This window comes from Salvelinus sp. IW2-2015, linkage group LG7 (genome assembly GCF_002910315.2).
Source record: "Salvelinus sp. IW2-2015 linkage group LG7, ASM291031v2, whole genome shotgun sequence".
Taxonomy (NCBI): domain Eukaryota; kingdom Metazoa; phylum Chordata; class Actinopteri; order Salmoniformes; family Salmonidae; genus Salvelinus; species Salvelinus sp. IW2-2015.
In genome coordinates this window covers 13,204,595-13,225,916 of record NC_036847.1, presented here as the reverse complement: position 1 = coordinate 13,225,916, position 21,322 = coordinate 13,204,595, and the positions used below count along the sequence as shown (strand labels likewise).

Here is a 21,322-nt window from a genome sequence, read left to right as displayed (position 1 = left end):
GCAATAGAATCCTAATCCGATGCGTTCTGCCTTTAACAAAATCTCTTGCATAGTTAGTTTTGCATACTAAGTCTGGCATTGTTTGCTTTGTTTCAGTATTTTACATTGAAAGTGGCTAATATTGTGTTGATTCGATCACAATTCCCACAGTAAAGGGAAATGTTGATTGTGTTGACTAACGGGGAAAACTCTAGAAATTTAGTAAATTCAATCTCGTGCTTCTCTGRGCGAGCTGATATTTTTTCTGCATGGCAGTCCAGCACGTGCGCAGTTTAGAGGGAACATTGGTGCCACGTTGAAAGTCACTGAGCTCTTCAGCAAGGCTATTCTACTGCCAATGTTTGTCTATGGAGATTGCATGACTGTGCGCTCAATTTTATACACCTGTCAGCAACGGGTGTGGCTGAAACAGCCGAATCCARTKATTTGAAGGGGTGTCCACATACTTAAAAAAATTATATATAGTGTATATCTGTATGTACATCACAAGGCATTCATACAGGATTTATTAAGCCCTATTATATAACACCATCCCCAGCCAAAAGTACGGGCAGCATCAGACGGGTACAGCAGCACGCAAGCAGCTTCAAAGCTGATGAAAGAGACAATGACAAACCGCAATTTCATGAGGTCCCCCCCAATAATTCTACATATTTTGCCATGGGGAAAAGATAAAATATTGCCGTTTTAAAGCTAATTTCCTGTAATTCTAAACATTTTGTCATGGCTTATGATGTGTTCATATGCTATCCGGGGGGGAGAGCCCCCCGAACCTTGGTATGATACACAAGTGGACAGAGACTTGTGGACAAAGGGGGAAGAGAGGGAGAAAGGGAGGGCAGAGATGGAGTGTGAGCGAGAGAGGAAGCTAGACAGAGAAGTCGGGAAAACCTTAATCTACCATCAAGCCTCATATGCTTATCTATCCTTCTCATGTCTAGCATCTGTAGTGACCGCCTGTATAAATTTGCACCTTCGTGGGAGTCACAGTAAAAGCTCTTTACATCCTTGATGGAATCTAACACCTTGGACACACACACACCCCATGGTTATGTTTATCACGCACACAGCGGTACAGCCGCACATGCACACACTGTCACACCTCAGCATGGTCTCTCGCTCACACACACACTCCGGAAACAGAATGTCCCTGCTCTCTCAAGGAAAGGTGACCTTGACTAATCTTATATACACCCGGGAACTCCATGTACAGGACACTGCAGCATGTGTTAAAGGAAGAAAGATAAGAGACTGTGTCTTTCCTGCGTCACTCACTAGTATGTATGTTGTTGTACATCAAGTGAGAGTCTGAGAAGTGTGTTAAAAGTGTGTGCTGCCGAGCATACAAACATGCGTATATTAATGTATTTGAACAAGAAACAGTGAAAATCTCTGGGATTCTGACTCACAACTTACATTACACCCTATGGCTGGGATAGAGACACAGAACGAGTCACACCAGTTAAGTGACAGTAACACTGTCCCTGGGCGCACGCACGCAAACGCGCACACACACACACACACACACACACTTTCTCAATCACAGTCTATATACTCATAATCATTGTTTTAAGAATGTGAGTCTGGTATTTATGAACCTGTATGAATTTACTTTAWTAAATGTAGTTTTACAGGGACAGTGCACATTAAATCAACATTACTGTAAATGTGCCAGTTTTAAAACAGTCAGAATTGAGCATGACTGGTTTCTGAATATTTGAGCAGTGGTGGCTGCAACAAATGCTGTGGAATAGGATATTTGCATATTAGGCCCAACGGTTGATCTGACAGTTTTTCTYCATAGCCATGGAATCTCTAAAGCAYTTTGTATACAGGGCCTTCAGAAAGTATTCACAGCCTTGACTTTTTCACCATTTGTTGTGTTACAGCCTGAATATATACCCCATAAAAAGTGGAATTATGTATATATATTTTMTTTTAAATGAAAAGCTGAAATGTCTAGTCAATAAGTATTCAACCCCTTTGTTATGGCAAGCCTAAATAAGTTCAGGAGTAAACATTTTGCTTAACAAGTCACATAATAACTTACATGGATTCACTCTGTGTGCAATAATAGTGTTTAACATGATTTTTGAATGACTACCTCATCTCTGTACTCCACACATACAATTGTCTGTAATGTCCCTCAGTCGAGCAGTGAATTTCAAACACAGATTCAACCACAAAGATCTGAGAGGTTTTCCAATGCCTCGCAAAGAAGGGCACCTCTATTGATAGATGGTAAAATAAAATAAAAAGTAGACATTGAATATTATTTTGCGTAAAGTGAAGTTATTAATTACACTTTGGATGGTGTATCAATAAACCCAGTTACTACAAAGATACAGGCGCCCTTCCTAACTCAGTTGCCGGAGAGGAAGGAAACCGCTCAGGGGTTTCACCGTGAGGCCAATGGTGACTTTAAAACAGTTACAGAGTTTAATGGCTGTCATAGGAGAAAACTGAGGATGGTTCAACAACATTGTAGTTACTCCACAATGCTAACCTAGTTAAAGGAAGCCTGTACAGAATAAAAATATTTCGAAACATGCATCCTGTTTGAGTACCACTGATCATATTTCCAAGCATGGTGGTGGCTGCATCATATTATGGGTATGCTTGTAATTGTTAAGGACTGGGGAGTTTTTCCAGGATAAATAATAAACGTAATGGAGGTAAGCATAGACAAAATCCTAGAGGAAAACCTGGTTCAGTATGCTTTCCACCAGACACTGAGAGATGAATTCACCTGTCAGCAGGACAATAACCTAAAACACAAGGCCAAATCTACACTGGGGTTGGTTAACAAGACAACATTGAATGTTCCTGAGTGGCCGAGTTACAGTTTAGACTTAAATCTACTTGGAAATCTATGGCAATGACCTGCAAATGTTTGTCTAGCAATGATCAACAACCAATTTGACAGAGCTTGAAGATTTTTTATATTTTTTAAATGTAGCACAATCCAGGTGTGCAAAGCTCTTAGAGACTTACCCAGAAAGACTCACAGCTGTAATCACTGCCAAAGGTGAATACTTATGTAAATTGGATATTTCTGTATTTCACTTTCAATACATTTGCTAACATTTCTAAAAACATATTTTCACTTCTGGGGTATTGTGTGTAGATGGGTCAGAAAAAATATATATTTAATCCATGTTGAATGCAGTCTAACACAACAACATGTGAAATAAGTCAAGGGGTATGAATACTTTGACAGCACTGTATCTTGTAACAGTAGCTCTACAACAGCATGCACAGTATCCAAGGCCTTAGATGTCCTCCCATTCCCCATGAACAACACAGTGGAATAATTATCCACTGAGTTAGTTAAATAATAGATATATGAGTCTGTTGGTTTGCAGCAGCTTATGACTATCTTTTCAGGCCACCCCTCTCAGTCAGAAGCTAGGGAAATGGCTCCATGCACTCACAACCTCAGCCCTGAACTGCTCATAACGCGACAAATACTAACATAATTACCACACTGACAAAATTGATAAATGTGTGAGAGGAGAGTATACTCCTAACCAAATTATCAAAACAACTTTAATAAGGACCCCCATCTCCTCTACAATCCTACAGGCAAGGTTCAGCACCGACAATATGACTGCACAGGACACAACAGATCCAATGCAGAACTTAAAACTGGTTCCAGGTATGCCCAATGAAAAACATAKTTTTTTTTCTCCATAAATTGTGCTCCAAAAGGGTTAACAAATAATCTAAATTATGATTTCTTAACTAAATATTAAAATTAACATTTTTTAAGAACATTTAGTTTTTGGTTTACATGATAACCACCAAAAGGCAACTATATCCTCTATAGATACGAAAGTAAATACAAAACACTTGTTCAGTTTACCTTCTTAGGTACAACTTACACGTGTCTAAGGCAGTGGATAAGAATGCAGAAGTGTTTGTGTTGAAGCATCACAAGCACACTAATAAACAAGAATGGCTGAATTAATTCAACTTAGTCTCAAAGTAAATCTGAAACTGCAACGTCGACACCTTCACAAACTATGCAGCTGAAATGCAGTAAGATGCAGTTTGTAATGTCACCACTAGATATCAGCATCTGTATTTAACTGTGTTATTTTTGTATCAAGGATGAGTCAGTGTTTACTTTGGCGCCAGTCCAGTATTCGCACAAAAGTAGCACAGATTGCTAGCTCGCTAGATAGCCTAACTATCTTGCTGGCTAGCTAGTCAGATAACGRTAACTAAGTAAGCATACGATCAGGACAGGGCTGCTTGCTTGCTGAAGTGTACTTTTGATTATTTACTTGTTCAAATATGCTGTCGCTGGCAAGCTACTCACCGTCAAACCACCATGCTCACTCTCTCACGCCGTGACTTACGGGCTGAATGATGTTCAATAAGCAGCTCGTACATCGCCCTACTCAGGCAATCATTGAACCAAAAAAATGACAGCGCTTTATCTGTGAAGGATCTATGAGGCTTCTTTCACAAGAGGCTTCTTTCACAGGCAAAGGCTGTGCCATCTAGAGGAGGACAAAGGTAACAAATAGATATTGTACTAGGCCTAGGAGCCTGAAAGGGTCACAGAGGCATCTATATTTACCTCACAAATGACAATATCATCAGTACCATTATCATAGTCATTAACCATTCATAACCAGGCCAATGTCCTAGTTTTGGCACCACAACTGCGACAACAGTGCTTTATCTGTGAAATAAAATATTTCAGTGAGAGGCTAATATCWGCCGATAATATCGGTCAACCGATTTATCTGTCGGCCTCTAGACAGGACAACATTTCATTACCAAGAATCTCAAAATCCTGCCTAGTCACTGCACTGCAGAGCAGCTTACAGCAGCAGAGCTCTGTCCATTTAATCAATCAGTCCAACTATCCACATAATCCTGCGAAAGATGCCAAACAGTGTAGCGAGYGAAGGAGAGGGAAGGAGGGATACAGAAGCAGAGCACTGCATCTGCCACAACACTGAGCAGTGAGGATCTGTGAGGCATCTTTCACAAGATGTGTCCACATGCGAAGGCTGTGCCATCTAGAGGAGGACAAAGGTAAAAAATAGATATTGTACTAGGCCTAGGGGCCTGAAAGGGTCACAGAGGCATCTATAATTACCTCACTAATGACAATATCATCAGTACCATTATCATAGTCATTAACCATTCATAACCAGGCCAAAGGCCTAGTTTCGGCACCACAACTGCGACAACATCACCATCATCAAAATCATTATCGTCATAATGACCTTTCATGTCAGAAAACTGCAGCATCATCTCCACTGTCCTTAACAGAGGGCCTTTACCCGGGAGTGTGAGGGGAGGAGACGTTGAGGAGAGGTTGAGGCATGCTGGACTGACATCTGGATATCACAGGTCAGGAGCCAGCACCCGTCCCTCTCCCCTCCTGAGATGCAGCAAGAGCACCTCCACTTTAGCTACTCGACGAGCTAAACACCTTCTTCGCCGTCTTTGTGCAAAACAGAGCCGCCGACATGGGTGCCCGAGTCACATGAGGACTGTGCGCTCCTGTTCTCCGTAGCCAACCTAAGAATGAGTATTAACCCTCGCAAGGCTGCCGGCCCAGATGGCATCCCAAGCTGTGTCCTCAGAGCATGTGCAGACCAGCTGGCTGGAGTGTTTAGGGACATATTCAATCTCTCCATATCCCAGTCTGTTGTCCCCACTTGCTTCAAGATGTCCACCACTCTTCCTGGACCCAAGAAAGCGAAGGGAACTGAACTAAATGACTATCGCCCCATAGCACCTACCTTCATGAAACGCTTTAAGAGGCTAGTTAAAGACCATATCACCTCTACCTTACCTGACAGCCTATTCACATATCGCCCCAACAGATTCTAGGACGACGCAATCGCAATTGCACTGCACACTGCCCTATCCCACCTACGTAAGAATGCTGTTCATTGACTACAGCTCAGCCTTCAACACCATAGTGCCCTTCAAGCTCATCACTAAGCTCAGGGCCCTGGGTCCGAACCCCTCACCTGTGCAACCTGATCCTGGACTTCCTGACGGACTGACCTCAAGTGGTGAAGGTAGGCAACAACACCTCCGCCACACTGATCCTCAACAAGGGTGCGTGCTCAGCCCTGTCCAGTACTCCCTGTTCACRCATGACTGCGTGACCACCCACGTCTCCAAATTCCAACTCAATCATCAAGGTTGCTGACGTCACAACAGAGATAGGTCCTGATTACCAAAAACTACGAGACAGCCTACAAGTTTTACGTTGTTCATTTCACGTGGACAAGTAAAGCGAAATACCTTTCTTGCAAGCTGAAAATAACCCAACAATGCAGGATTCAATATCAATGTAGTACTAAAATAAAACATAAGCTAGAACAAAAACACACAAGAAATACAAATAAGAAGAACATGAGAAGTAAGTAAGCTATATACAGGGTCAGTTCCAATATCATATTTACAATGTGCAGGGATACTGGAGTGATGGAGGTAGATATGTATAGGGGTAAGGTGACAGGGATACTGGAGTTATGGAGGTAGATATGTATAGGGGTAAGGTGACAGGGATACTGGAGTAATGGAGGTAGATATGTATAGGGGTAAGGTGACAGGGATACTGGAGTAATGGAGGTAGATATGTATAGGGGTAAGGTGACAGGGATACTGGGGTAATGGAGGTAGATATGTATAGGGGTAAGGTGACTAGGTACCAGGGTATATGATACACAGAGTAGCAGTAGTGTATATGATGATTGTATGTGAGTGTGCGTGTGTGTAGAGTCAGTATAAATGTGTGTGCATGTTAAGTGTGTATGAACAAATTAAGTGAGTTAGTGTGAGTGTGAGTGTGAGTGTGAGTGTGAGTTGGAGTGTCAGTGTGTGGAGTCCTGTGAGTGTGCATTGAGACAGTGCAAAAATAAATATACAATACAATACAGGGAGGAGGTGAGAGCTGTGGTGGAGTGGTGCCAGGAAAATAGCCTCTCCCTTAACATCAACCAAAAGAAGAAGCTGATCGTGGACTACAGGAGACAGCAGAGAGAGCATGCCCCCATCCACGTTGACGGGGCTGCAGTGGAGAGGGTCAAAAGCTTCAAGCTCTTTGGCGTGCACATCACTGACAACCTGAAATAGTCCCACAGTGCCTCTTAGATTTGTCTCGGCTCCTAAAAACCTCACAAACGTCTACAGATGCAATATCGAGCGCATCCTGTTGGTACGGCAATTGCACCGTCCGCAACCGCAGGGCTCTCCAGAGGGTGGTGTGGTCAGTCTAACACATCAACAGGGGCACACTGCCCGCCCTCCAGGACTTCTACAGCACCCGGTGTCACAGGAAGGCCAAGAAGATCATCAAGGACCTCATCCACCCAAGCCACAGTCTGTTCACCCCTCTACCATCTAGAAGGCGGAGACAGTACAGGTGCATCAAAGCTGAGAAACAGCTTCTATCTTCAGGCRATCAGACTGTTAAACAGTCAACACCAACCGGCCTCTGCCCCGTACCCTGCCCTGAACCTTAGTCACTGTTACTAGCCAGCTACCACTTGGTACTCTACCCTGCACCTTAGAGACTGCTTCCCTAAGTACATCGAGTCATTGAACACTGGTCATTGAACACTGGTCAAGTGTTTGCATACTGTTTGACCCATTTTATATGTATACAGTGCATTTGGAAAGTATACAGACTCCTTCACTTTTTGTTACGTTACAGCCTTATTCTAAAATGTAATATTTTTTATCCCCTCATCAAATCTACACACAATACCCCAGGTTTTTAGATATGTCAACAACAAAAAACGTATTTATGTAAGTATTCAGACCCTTCGCTTTGAGACTCGAAATTGAGCCCAGGTGCATCCTGTTTCCATTGATTATCCTTGAGATGTTTCTGCAACTTGATTGGAGTCCATCTGTGGTAAATTCAATTGATTGGACATGATTTGAAAGGGCATGAGTTAAGGAATTGTCCGTAGAGCTCTGAGACAGGATTGTGTCGAGGCACAGATCTGGGGAAGGGTACCACATTTGTTTTGCAGCATGGAAGCTCCCCAAGAACAGTGGCCTCCATCATTCTTAAATGGAAGAAGTTTGGAACAAATAAGACTCTTACTAGAGCTGCCCGCCTGGCCAAACTGAGCAATCGGGGGGAGAAGGGCCTTGGTCAGGGAGGTGACCAAGAACCAGCTGGTTACTCTGACAGAGCTCTAGTTCCTCTGTGGAGTTGGGAGAACCTTCCAGAAGGACACCCATCTCTGCAGGACTCCACCAATCAGGCCTTTATGGTAGAGTGGCCAGATGGAAGCCACTCCTCAGTAAAAGGCACATGACAGCCCGCTTGGAGTTTGCCAAAAGGCACCTAAAGACTCTCAGACCAAGAGAAACAAGATTCTCTGGTCTGATGAAACCAGAACTCTTGAACCTGGCACCATCCCTACGGTGAAGCATGGTGGTGGCAGTATCATGCTGTGGGGATGTTTTTCAGCGGCAGGGACTGGGAGACTAGTCAGGATCGAGGGAAAGYTGAACGGAGCAAAGTACWGAGAGATRCTTGATGAAAACCTGCTCCAGAGCGCTCAGGACCTCAGACTGTGGCGAAGGTTCACCTTCCAACAGGACAACGACCCTAAGCACACAGCCAAGACAATGCAAGAGTGGCTTCGGGACAAGTCTCAGAATGTCCTTGAGTGGCCCGGCCAGAGCCCGGACTTGAACCCGATTGAACATCTTTGGAGAAACCTGAAAATAGCTGTGCAGCGACACTCCCCATCCAACCTGACAGAGCTTGAGAGGATCTGCAGAGAAGAATGGGAGAAACTCCCCAAATACAGGTGTGCCAAGCTTGTAGCGTCATACCCAATAAGAATCGAGGCTGTAATCGCTGCCAAAGGTGCTTRAACAAAGTACTGAGTAAAGGGTCTGAATACTTATGTAAATGTGATATTTCAGTTTTGGATAACATTTCTAAAAACCTGTTATTGCTTTGTCATTATGGGGTATTGTGTGTACATTGATGAGGGGGAAAAAACYTACCAAAATGTGTAAAACTTCAAGGGGTCTGAATACTTTTCGAATGCACTGTCTTCTAGTAATGGCTCATCCAATATAACTTGTTTTTTAACATTTTCTGGATTATGTGTGTGTTATTATTARTTTTTATTGCAAGTTATTACTGCACTATTGGAGCTATAAACACAAGCATTTGGCTGCAACTGCAATAACKTCTGCAAATCGGTGTACTCGACCAATAAACTTTAATTTTGATTTGACAAAGATCATCATAACAAATGCAGCCACATGCAATATTTAACTGTGTTGCCATCTTTGTAAAGATATTCAAGAATTAGCATGTTCTTTGTTTACATTGTTCTATTTCAAAATGTATAAATATACTTCAAATATACCTCCCCCTCGAATTATGGTTTTAGTGAGCAGGCTATGTAACAATGTATACCTACACTGTAATTACATTATATGCCTATTTAACTTCCATATGTGTTTATTTTATTTCTTCACGTAGGTTGTGTTTTGAAATCACCCAAAACACTTTGGTTTGGAGAAGGAAATTCCAACAATTGGACAGAGGAGAAGATCCTAAGCAGATGAGTCACAGCCAACATTTGTATTGCAAACCATGATTTGCTCCAATCTATAGGGTCCAGGCTTAGTCTTTCAATTTGAGTGCTCTCAAGAAAGGTCATGAAAACCAGTAACAGCAGCATTCTGCCCCTAACTGACCAGAGTTACTTTTCCATGAGGAGTCTAGCTGTGATCTTATCAGGACCTCTAGAAACCCTGCTGATCCAAAAAGACAGGTTCACGGGAAATGTCAAAATGAACAAATCTGGAATACTGTGAAAAAGTGTAAAAAGATCCAATGTTGAAACAAACCAAATAAGTGATAATAGTAGCGATCAGCGGTTCAGCACCATGGACAGCTATAGGATCGGAATTCCGGCGTTCAGCACATTGACTGTGGACAGCGACTGACTCACAGGAGTAATGACAAAGTAGGCTTATCCAGGAGGGAAGAAGTCTGGTAGGGGAAGGCTCCCCTAACTAGAAACTCTGTTTGCTAGCCCATTTCAGCCATATTAACTTTGATCAAACTTTAGAATTGTAAATATTAGAGAAYAATAGACTTCTTCATTATTTATTTGGAATCTGGATCCACAAATGCAGAACTTCCAGATACTATGAGTGTGGTTCAGTGGTTAGAGTAGTACAGTACATGACAGAGGCTCAGATGACATAATTTTGCACTTGTTTGCATTATAGTTGGATATCATTGCATGCAAATCCCCACTGAAACAAAGACCAAAGAATCCATCATATAATGATTATGAAATCAACCATCGGTCAGTAATTTGGACTGCTATAATTTAGCATGAAATGTCATCCCCTTTCCTGGAGTCAAATCAAATCACATTTTATTTGTCACATGCAGGTGTAGACCTTACCGTGAAATGCTTACTTACAAGCCCAACAATGCAGTTCAAGAAATAGAGTTAAGAAAATATTTACTAAATAAAATAAAGTAAAAAATAAAATAAAAAGTAACAAAATAACAATAACGAGGCTATATACAGAGGGTACCGGTACCGAGTGAATGTGCGGGGGTACAGGTTAGTCGAGGTAATTTGTACATGTACTGTAGGTAGGGGTAAAGTGTCTATGCATAGATAAAAACAGTGAGTAGCAGCAGTGTAAAAACAAAGGGGAGAGGGAGGGGTCAATGTAAATAGTCCAGGTGGCCATTTGATTAATTGTTCAGCAGTCTTATGGCTTGCAGGTAGAAGCTGTTAAGGAGCCTTTTGGACCTAGACTTGGCGCTCCGGTACCGCTTGCGAGGCATTAGCCGAGAGAATAGTCTATTACTTGTTTGGCCTTCCTCTGACACCGCCTAGTAAATAGGCCCTGGATGGTAGGAAACTTGACCCCAGTGATGTACTGGTCCGTACGCACTACCCTCTGTAGCACCTTGCGGTCAGATGCCGAGCAGTTGCCATACCAGGTGGTGATGCAACTGGTCAGGATGCTCTCGATGGTGCACCTGTAGAACTTTTTGAGGATCTGGGGACCCATGCCAAATCTTTTCAGTCTGGGGAGGGAGAAAAGGTGTGGTTGTGCCCTCTTCACAACTGTCTTGGTGAGTCACTGCAGTATTTGTGCTAAATGCTGTTATTATAGTCAGCAGTTTCAAGGCGAATGCTGAGAGCACATTGTGAAAATAAGACCTGTGGAAAAGAAAACTGCATGTGGACTAGCAAAGGGGCTTATGGGTCTAGAASGAGCCGGGTTGTAGTGCTGCTGGAGGGTTGTGCAGCGGCGCTCCCTCACTTTTTAAATTTGAGTATACACAGAGCTGGTAAAACTATTTCCGGAAAATTTATTCTGATGAATTCGAAATAAATTATATTTAGTTACCACAAAAATTCCATTACGAACGATAGAATGACAACCCAAATAAATATGTATAGCAGCCTAGAGGTAGGTAAATGGTGGTTTCTTCCCTGTCTTCTCTCTGGTGGTGGTGGGAATGATGAAGAACTATAGGCTACGTGTGTGAACTYCGGAGGCCCGTCGGAGGCTTGACCARTTTGGCCAATCAGAWCGTTGATAAAAAAAATCTGCTGCTCAGCAGAGTGTGAGGGAGTTCAGCGACATTATCATCACACCAACGAGATCGAGGAAACAAATTCACTGTGTCTGCCTTGATGTTCATAAAACTCCACGGMACGTTCTCTTGCGCAGTGGAACCAGAGCAATATGTGACCACTTGGTTACGACACCATTCTACCGCGGACACCTAAACCAGAGTGGCCACCGCAAAGCCCAAGGAGCCTGACTCTCTCTGGAAGTTGCTGTAGCCCTGTTTGGAATATTTAGCCTACATATTGGTTGAGACAGGGCCTATTCTAGTTTGGTATGTCAGGGTGGGCAATTGGAAATATTAATTGGGCTAGTTGGAGGTAATAATGTGTTTATTGAGATGCATGAATAAACCACACCAAAAGCTTGATTTTATGGCTGTTTTAAAACAAATMTCCTGCAATTCTACTTAGCTTAGTAATGATTTATGTTCACTACTTGGTCAATTGATTTGATAGCATGTTTAATCTATGTAAATCAATTATATGAATTGATAGTTCACCTCTGTTTTATTTTATTCTGTAATAGGGACGGCCTATATTGAAACCATGTGTTCAAGCTAATCAAATCAAAGTTTATTTATGATACAGTGTAGTGTAAGCTACACAACACAATGAAATGCCTACTCACAACTAAAGCTCTCCTCGCAAACAGTGCAATGATATTAAGCTATATGTATTTACATTAGGCGATAGCTTACAAATAGCTATACCATGTAGTCGTAGGACTATTAAGCTATACCGCAAATGATAGTTTTTGCTTTTCTTAAACTGGCCGAATGGCAGAGCTATCCTTCAGTTATCCGTCAGCAACCAAAGTTGGTTCAACTTCTTTAAAAGGACATAAGAAATGTCAACCTCATATTCATTATCTCCAGTGCCACCCCAACATCAACATATGTGAAAATGGTGCGTTTCTATGTCTAATGGAAAAAACGATAAAGGAAGTGTTTCCAATGACGTCGTTGTGCATCATGTGATTTGAACCAATCATGAGTAGGCATTGCCTACTAACTGGTTGATGATGTCATTGGAAACATCATCTTCCGCTATCTTTTTTACTACTAGACATAGAAACGTGCCATTTTCACATATGTTGATGTTGGGATGGTGCTGGAGATGAGGAATATGAAGTTAGCATTTTTAAAATTTCCCTTTAACATCACTGTGCGATCCTTGTGCTGTCCATTTAGCACCATAAAGGGATCTCCAATCGTTTAAAATAACACTCATCAAGATGTTGCCTAATAGTCCTACTCATCATTTTATTACAAATAGAAGATTATCACTTCTCACAATGGTGCTCGTTTAGTACAATTAGATCAAAGCTGAATCAATGTCTCGCAATATCACATAATGATTCATTTGCATTTTACATAACAGAACCGAATATAATAGCACAGCATAGCAGGCCTATAACGTTACACCAAAAACAACTCATTTCTAATGAGATTTTAAGATGGTTAGCTGAAGCTGAATASTATTTTTCTCATGCGCCAAAACTCAATATAGCACACCACGACGCAGGATATATGCTTTGATTCAAAATACAAGATAGGCTAATAGCTTGTTACCACCATCTGCTCTTATTTGCTCACAAAACACTAATTCAATAAGATTGACAGTGATGATGGCCTATTTTGAAATTAGGTATGCCTAACTTGATGTTTGAGGGTATAACATTTTTTTTTTTTTAAATGTATTGAGACAATATGTGTGGGCATAAGCAGACGTTTTTATGCATATTCTATATTGATATGCTATTCAATAGGCCACATCTGTCGGTACAAACTTAGATTGAGGATATGACGACGTCATTAACATGATTTGTTTAGCTCTATCACACCTATATACTGCATCTCAGTGCTAGAGGCATCACTACAGACCCTGGTTCGATTCTAGGCTGTATATCAACCGTCCGTGATTGCGAGTCCCATAGGGRGGCGCATAATTGGCCCAGCGTCGTCCGGGTTAGGGTTTGGTCGGCCCAGCCTGTCATTGTAAATAAGAATTTGTTCTTAACTAAAKWWWWWTTTAAACCTATAAAAAGAGCACTTTACCACTGAGGAGATGAAAGGAGGAATTGGAGAGAAAGATCTGCACAATGGGGACTGACAGGAAACAGCATGCTATGACAGTGATCACCATGGTGATGGTCAATCTGCCAATTTTCCAGAACMTGAGCTGCTGATATGTGTAACAGGCTGGATCAGGGGTGGGATTTGAATATTAGAATGTGTYTAGCTAGCGAATATAAGACTGGCTTGGTCATTCGTTCACTGGGATGGTCAGCAAAATGGTCAGTGCTGACCAAAATGCTAACGATACAGCTGAGGTACCTGGTCCAGTAGGCCTAACAACCTCTAGCCCCTACCCCTTTTGTATTTGCATGTCTGAATGGAAAGCATTATTTTTTCAATAAGGCAGAGGCTTTCTTTATCCAACTGAAGGCTATAGGTCAGGGGTGTCAAACATACGGCCTGCGGGCCAGAGCCGACCCATGAGGGGGTTCAATCCGGGCAGTGGGTGGATTGAGTAAAGAAATTATAATACCAAAAATATGTTTTTCCCAAAAAATTACTTTGGGGTGGAAACAAACTCAGTATACTTTAAAATTACMAAACRCCAAAATTGGTTGTATCAACCAATTTTCAGTGCGGCCCCCTGAATCTTGTTGAAGACCGAAAATTAGACATCCCTGATTTAGGTGGAGCAATGACCAGTTTGCTGACATCAGTCTGGTGACAGTCCTCTACAATCTGCAAACACTGAAGAGGAGGCGGCTAGAGAAAAAGGCTGATCTAGCTGTTGTTGTGGGACCAGGCAATGTGGGGTGCATGTGCTCTCAATTGGGCAGAACCGGTCCTTTGAAACCCATAGGCAAAGACCATAAATACACACTTAGGCCTATATCTATAATGCAAAGCTGAACCACTGCAGATTCCTGGGAAAACAACATCTATTTCTAGAGGACATTTGGAGAGAMTGTGAGTAGGGTATGRTACCTACAATSTAAAATCCCCAGACCAACAAACACAAAGTCAAGAGCTCTTTTACAAGACAGATGGTTATATTTCTGACATATGCCGTCAGATTGACTGTTTTACTGAAAATAGCAAACTGCTGCAAGGTCGAATTGCATGCCAGAAGACCAGTCACGTTATAGGGTACCAACATGGCAGGTGTTTGTTTGGCTTGAGATTATTGTGCATTTTCCCAACGCTTAATGAACCCGCCCTCCATATGCGTCATCTCTATCAAAAGCTTACCAAATACATTGCGGCAATAGCATAATAATGTATCAAGCCAATTCGCAAAAAAAATCGACGTGTAATTTGTAAGGGTTGTGATCACCTGGCCGAAGAATAGTCTACCGCTACCTCGAAAGATGACATTGTACACAAACATCTGCCGTGCATCCTTGGAACAGCAGGCTCCTGCTGGACAGCGACACACACACACAAACATCAACAACAGCCATCATCATGACATCTGATATGTGCTATATGTGCGTGCGTAACTCTTTATAAACAAAATCATATTTSAGGTTTCGCTACATCTTGCAGCTCCCCCTGCATGTCTCAATTTCTAGAATACTCCATTCTTACTTATTCACAGTGCCTCATGTGGAGCATCCTTTGCAAAATTACAGTTAAGCCAAATGACATTAGGCTACAACGTCTTAAATCTAAAAAGATTGAGGTTTACCTGTTRCCCCCTTCCGTATTTATTTTACAGTTCCATCGTTATACCGGAGATGGTTTACCGCCTCCTTTCTTGATTACACCGCGATTCCAGTCTCTGGTTAGGACTCCGCCAGAGCGGTGTGCCTTTGCTCGCGTGCACGGGGCTGGTCTGAGATGCATGAGATCCGTTTGAGAGCAMCCGCGTGAGGAAAGACAAGTGCATTGATGAAAGCTGATGCATGGTGCTACTTTGGTTCTTAAAGGGAAACACCAATCTTCAAAAAGACAATTAGGGAATCATTCGTGGATTCATGTGTCTGCACTTGATGCAGTTCTTATGATTAGTTATGGTCTGAATTCGAATTAATAATCTGTTCGACGAGCCACCACACACACATCACCCACACACACACACACACACACACACACACACAACACACACACAACACACACACACACACACACACACACACACACACACACACACACACCACACACACACTGAAACTGAGACCACCTTCTTTTCCAGTCGTGAATTCAAGTCTGTAATAAATAAAGTATAATATTTTTACTACATAAGTCTGAAAATGCATTTCCTTACTGTCTCCCCTGGGAGCACTTCTGTTACAGTGTGTGTGTTTGTGTGTGGTGTGTGTGTGTGTTTTTGGTGTGTGTGTGTGTGTGTGTGTGTGTGTGTGTGTGTGTGTGTGTGTGTGTGTGTGTGCTGTGTGTGTTGTGTGTGTGTGTTGCGTGTGTGTGTGATATTTAGCAGTCTCAGCCATGTACACAGGCTTGCAGTGTGTGGCCTCCAGATTGCAGGCCTGACAAAAACTATGGCAAAGCAGTTGTCTAGGTYCTGCTCTGTTTCAGCTGTCATGGGCAGCCTAGCTGTTTGGAGAAGGAMATGCTTTCTGTACCCTTGAGTGCCATTCATACAGGGACCTTTGAAATGTGTTTGGATCCTTTTTTTGTACATTTGATTGGTAGATTCAAATAAAGTATTTAATTTGTGATCCACATATCCTCTAATAAATAAATGTGCACTAAATGCTCTCAAAGCTCCTTATCTTTGACCCCCAGAATGTGACATTTAAATACAACACAGTATAATGTGTTGTATCTATAAATAAAGGTTAATATATATATATATATATTTTTTTTATTATAATTTATCAAGCTTTGATGTAGGCTATATATATGTTCTGTAAAATAATAATATCAGGATTAAGGTTAAAATCATGTKATCCAAATGAGCAGCATGACAGTGTTTGTTCACAATCCACACTAGCTTTGGTTGATGAATAATAGACAGTGATCTACGCTTTAAATTCCTTTCACCTTGTATTCTTATATTTCAGTAGTAATTTCKAGAATGCTCCCCATATAAACTAAGTATTAAAGGCCTTCCCCTGGTCCTTCTCTTTTTTCCTGACAATGCTGTCATCTAGTGGAGGTAGCAATAAACTTTCAGCAACATTGAAATTCCAAAAGCACTGGTTCCCGAACTGTGGGGCGCGCTTAAGGAGCGAGCGGGTCAAATATTAGACACGGCAAAATGTATAGAATTGCAAGAAAATTAGTTTTGAAACGGCAAAATGTTCTCTGTACCCATGACAAAAAGTGTAGATTTGCAGGAAACAAGCTTTAAACCTGATATATGTTCTCTGTACCCATGACAAAAAGTGTAGATTTGCAGGAACAAGCTTTAAACCTGATATATGTTCTCTCGGCCAACAAGAGGGGTGTGAACAGTTTGTGTCATGAACAGTGCTTGTGCCCATAGAAATATTGTAGATGTGGCTCGGGATGTTCCCCAATGCTGGAAGAGGGGCCTGAGTGAAAAAGTTTGGGAACCCCTGGGCTAAAGAGTAGTGCTGGTATTGGTATTGCCGGTGTAGTGTTTTTGGGTGGGTGGGGCGGGGGTTGCTTTATGTCAACAGCCAGGCTTTGAACCCGGGTCTCCTGCATGCCACAAGACTGTGTAAGCCTGTCGTTACAGATAYTCCTATTTTTCTTTGGTGCTGGGAGTATTGCAGGGAACAAAGAGTTTGTAGTGGTTATTCCAATGTATTGATTAATTGCAAACAGCTGTAAAATGTAGTGGTCTTACATTTACATTTACATTTAAGTCATTTAGCAGACGCTCTTATCCAGAGCGACTTACAAATTGGTGCATTCACCTTATGACATCCAGTGGAACAGCCACTTTACAATAGTGCGTCTTGAATAAACCCCCAGTTTATAACCTAAAGTTCTAAGTARCAACTGCTCAACTACCAGTAGATGTCACTATATGATCATTCTCATTACTCACTCCTCAGCACCAGCCCAAGGCGACTGCCTCTGAAACATACCTGTTTGATACAGACACATGCTTGTATTCATTCCACAGATTGTGTTGTAAAAAAAAAACCAAGTGCAATTCCACCACTTAACCTCATATTCATTACTACAGATCAGTGTTCTACATTTGTGAACATGGCAGTTTCTATGATCTGTGTTAAAAAGATAAGAAGAAATATCTTCAAAAGGTTTATCATCACAGGTAGATTAAAAGATATTTTTAAACCTGCAACGAGTTTCTGGCCCCGAGGAGAGTATTTTTTTTGCTCCCCACCTCACTGCAAATCTCATAGTGTTGAAAATCATATTGTTTTCAAATGTTTAACTTTTGAAGATGTCAATGCCATACAACTCTCCTTCCTGTGCCTCCAATTGCTTCTTAAATACGAGTAAAACTAAATGCATGCTTCTCAACCGAGTCGCTCCTGCACCTGCCCGCCTGTCCAACATCACTACTCTGGACGGTTCTGACTTAGAATATGTGGACAACTAACAAATATATAGGTGTCTGTTAGACTTGTAAACTCTCCTTCCAGACTCACATCAAACATCCCAATCCAAAGTTAAATCTAGAATTGGCTTCCTATTTCCGCAACAAAGCATCCTTCACCATGCTGCTAAACATACCCTTGTTAAAACTGACCATCCTACCAATCCTCGACTTCGGTGATGTCATTTTACAAAATAGCCTCCAATACCCTACTCAATAAATTGGATGCAGTCTATCACAGTGCCATCCGTTTTGTCACAAAGCCCCATTATACTACCCACCACTGCGACCTGTACGCTCTCGTTGCTGCCCTCGCTTCATACTCGTCGCCAAACCCACTGGCTCCAGTCATCTACAAGACCCTGCTAGGTAAAGTCCCCCTTATCTCAGCCGCTGGTCACCATACAGCACCCCACCTGTAGCACGCGCTCCAGCAGGTATATCTCTCTGGTCACCCACAAAACAATTATTCCTTCGGCCGCCTCTCCTTCCAGTTCTCTGCTGACCAATGACTGGAACGAATACATACAAATCTCTGAAACTGAACACTATCATCTCCCTCACTAGCTTTAAGACAACTGTCAGAGCACTCACAGATTACTGCACCTGTACCATAGGCCATCTTAATTTAGCCAAACAACTGAACTCTTTCCCTACTGTATTTTTTAACTTTATTTAATTTTGCTCCTTGCACCCATTATCTCTATCTCTACTTTGCACAATTCTTCCCTTGAAATCAACCAGTTCACAGTGTTTACTTGCTATATTGTATTTACTTTGCCGACCATGGCCTTTTTTGCCTTCACCTCCCTTATCTCACCTCACTTGCTCACATTGTATATAGACTTATTTTTCTACTGTATTATTGACTGTATGTTTGTTTTACTCCATGTGTAACTKTGTGTTGTTGTATGTGTCGAACTGCTTTGCTTCATCTTGGCCAGGTCGCAATTGTAAATGAGAACTTGTTCTCAACTTGCCTATCTGGTTAAATAAAGGTGAAATAAAAATAAATAAAAAAATGGGGTAGAATTTGGTGACTTTATATTTTTTAGAAATGGGGGCCGTTTTCATATATGTAGACATTGGTATTGTGCTGGTGATAATGAAAAGGAGGTCGGAAAGTGGTGGAATTGCCCTTTAACATTGTCTTTAGTTTTTCATCTACATTTTCTTGAAAATTATTTGACCTTTATTTTCTTTCTATGGCACCTGGGAGCAACAATCCAATCAAGCTAACCCACCAACCATAACAGACCACTTTCATTACATCACATGGCAGATAATGGGTGAGTTGAGAAAAAAGCCAAGATAAGACCACATGACCAGCAGAATCCATCCTCTTACCAGTCCTTCTCATCATGCTATTTTTATATTAATGGAAGAGAAGCATTGAAAAATGTTGCCCGTATATCATTACGATCATCCTTTAGGCTACAATACCTGTAGCACTGGGTGTTCATTTTTGCATACTTAATGAATCTAAATGACTCAATCTTCCGCTAAAACTTTCCACTGCTCTCTGTTGTGAACCCGGGAAAGTGGTGGATGTACTCTTGGCCACTCGCRTTGTACTAACCTCCGCAGCAGGCCTTTTCATACATATTAGAGGACTGGATGTCGTTGGTACATTAGTCCAGGTGAAAAGGTAYAGAAAGAAGCAAATGGATTGGCTTTCTTCCTGTTTATGGTTCAGATGAACTCTTCAGCCACATGCTACTATTGGTGAATGTGAGGGCACATGTTCTGAGAAATGGTTGAAACAGAGCAATCAGAGAGTTAGGTATGGTTGGCCTGCTGTAAGTCTGTAGGTCTACTGAATACTGCCGTTCTGGGAAGCCGTCCTTGACAGACATGTGACCTTTGGCAAGCGTCTCTTCTGATWGGCACAATGGTCAAAGTGGTGATCTCAGTGATGTTGTTCATAGGAGTCAAGAGGGAATCAAGTGCTCAGTCGTGTTCGAGGAAATGTATGAAAGGAACACATGAAGGAAATAGTTAAATTGTTACCCATTATTTACTAGTGGATAAAATGGATCAGCCATACGATTATCATTACGTGAGCCCAAGATAATTGACTACGCATATAATCTACAACTTTAATTAAGTCTGTATAATCAGCGTTCTGAACCCGGAGTCTACATACATTTGRATTTATGTGTGTGTATCTGTGTGAAAAGAGATCGCTTATAGGTCTACTCCCTATATTCAACACATGCATTTAACAAATACATTTTAMACTGAACAAAAATATAAAGGCAACATGCAACAATTTCAAAGACTTTACAAAGTTACAGTTCATATAAGGAAATCAGTCAATTGAAATAAATAAATTAGGCCCTAATCTATGGATTTCACATGACTGGGCAGGGGTGCAGCCATAGGTGGGCCCTGGAGGGCATAGGCACACCCACTGGGGAGCAAGGCCCAGCCAAACAGAATTTGTTTTGGCCCACAATAGGGCTTATTTACAGACACTTTACATGTTGAGTTTATATTTTTGTTCAGTGTACATTTTAGTCATTTAGTAGACACTCTTCTCCAGAGAAACCACCTGTTACAGTCATTTTAATTACATTTTTCCTCAATAAAGTAGTTATCAGCAAAGTCAGTGCTAGTAGAAAAAGACTATTGCGAATGTTATTACAGCCTGGATTCATATCCCATCGCCTGGCCACTGGCAGCATTTTGAATGAATTCAATTTCATGGCTGATGTGTGTTGCATAAATGTGTGGGTCTTGGCACCAGTGTTGTGCKCATCCCCCTGTGCATTCCTTGGATGTGGACAGGCAGGGATAGAGAGGCTCATCTCAACCCTAATGGAAATGGGAGAASCACTAATGCATAGGAACACATGTTGTCATCTTAGGAGTGGCTATTACACTTCACCCTGGATACTCTACGATACCTTGTCTCTACACAGCTAATGCGCAGAACCACAGGCATCTGGAGTCCTCYCTCTTTTTATTTCTCTAGCTTTCACGAGATCAACATTTCCAAAACTCAGTCCTGGAGACCCCAAGGTGCACCCCTTRGGGTTCCCAGGACCGAGCTTGGGAAATGCGGGGCTAGATGGGCACTACAGGGACTTGAGATGTCAGGGCTGATGAAGCCTCTATTGTCCTCAGTGTCATAGTAATCAAAACCAGGACGATTAGCCCCGGGTTTA

The 21,322-nt window shown here is 41.8% G+C and overlaps 1 protein-coding gene across 2 annotated transcripts in view; it reads right to left on the bottom strand.

Annotated features, from left to right (window-relative positions):
• The window catches only part of snphb (syntaphilin b), a 47,601-nt gene extending 32,090 nt beyond the window's left edge, over positions 1-15,511 (bottom strand). For both annotated transcript variants that reach the window (XM_023991031.1, XM_023991029.1), the window contains exon 1: positions 15,342-15,511. The gene's annotated coding sequence lies outside the window, so the exon portion shown is untranslated. The remainder of the gene's footprint in view (positions 1-15,341) is intronic.
• Between the last annotated feature and the right edge of the window lie 5,811 nt (positions 15,512-21,322).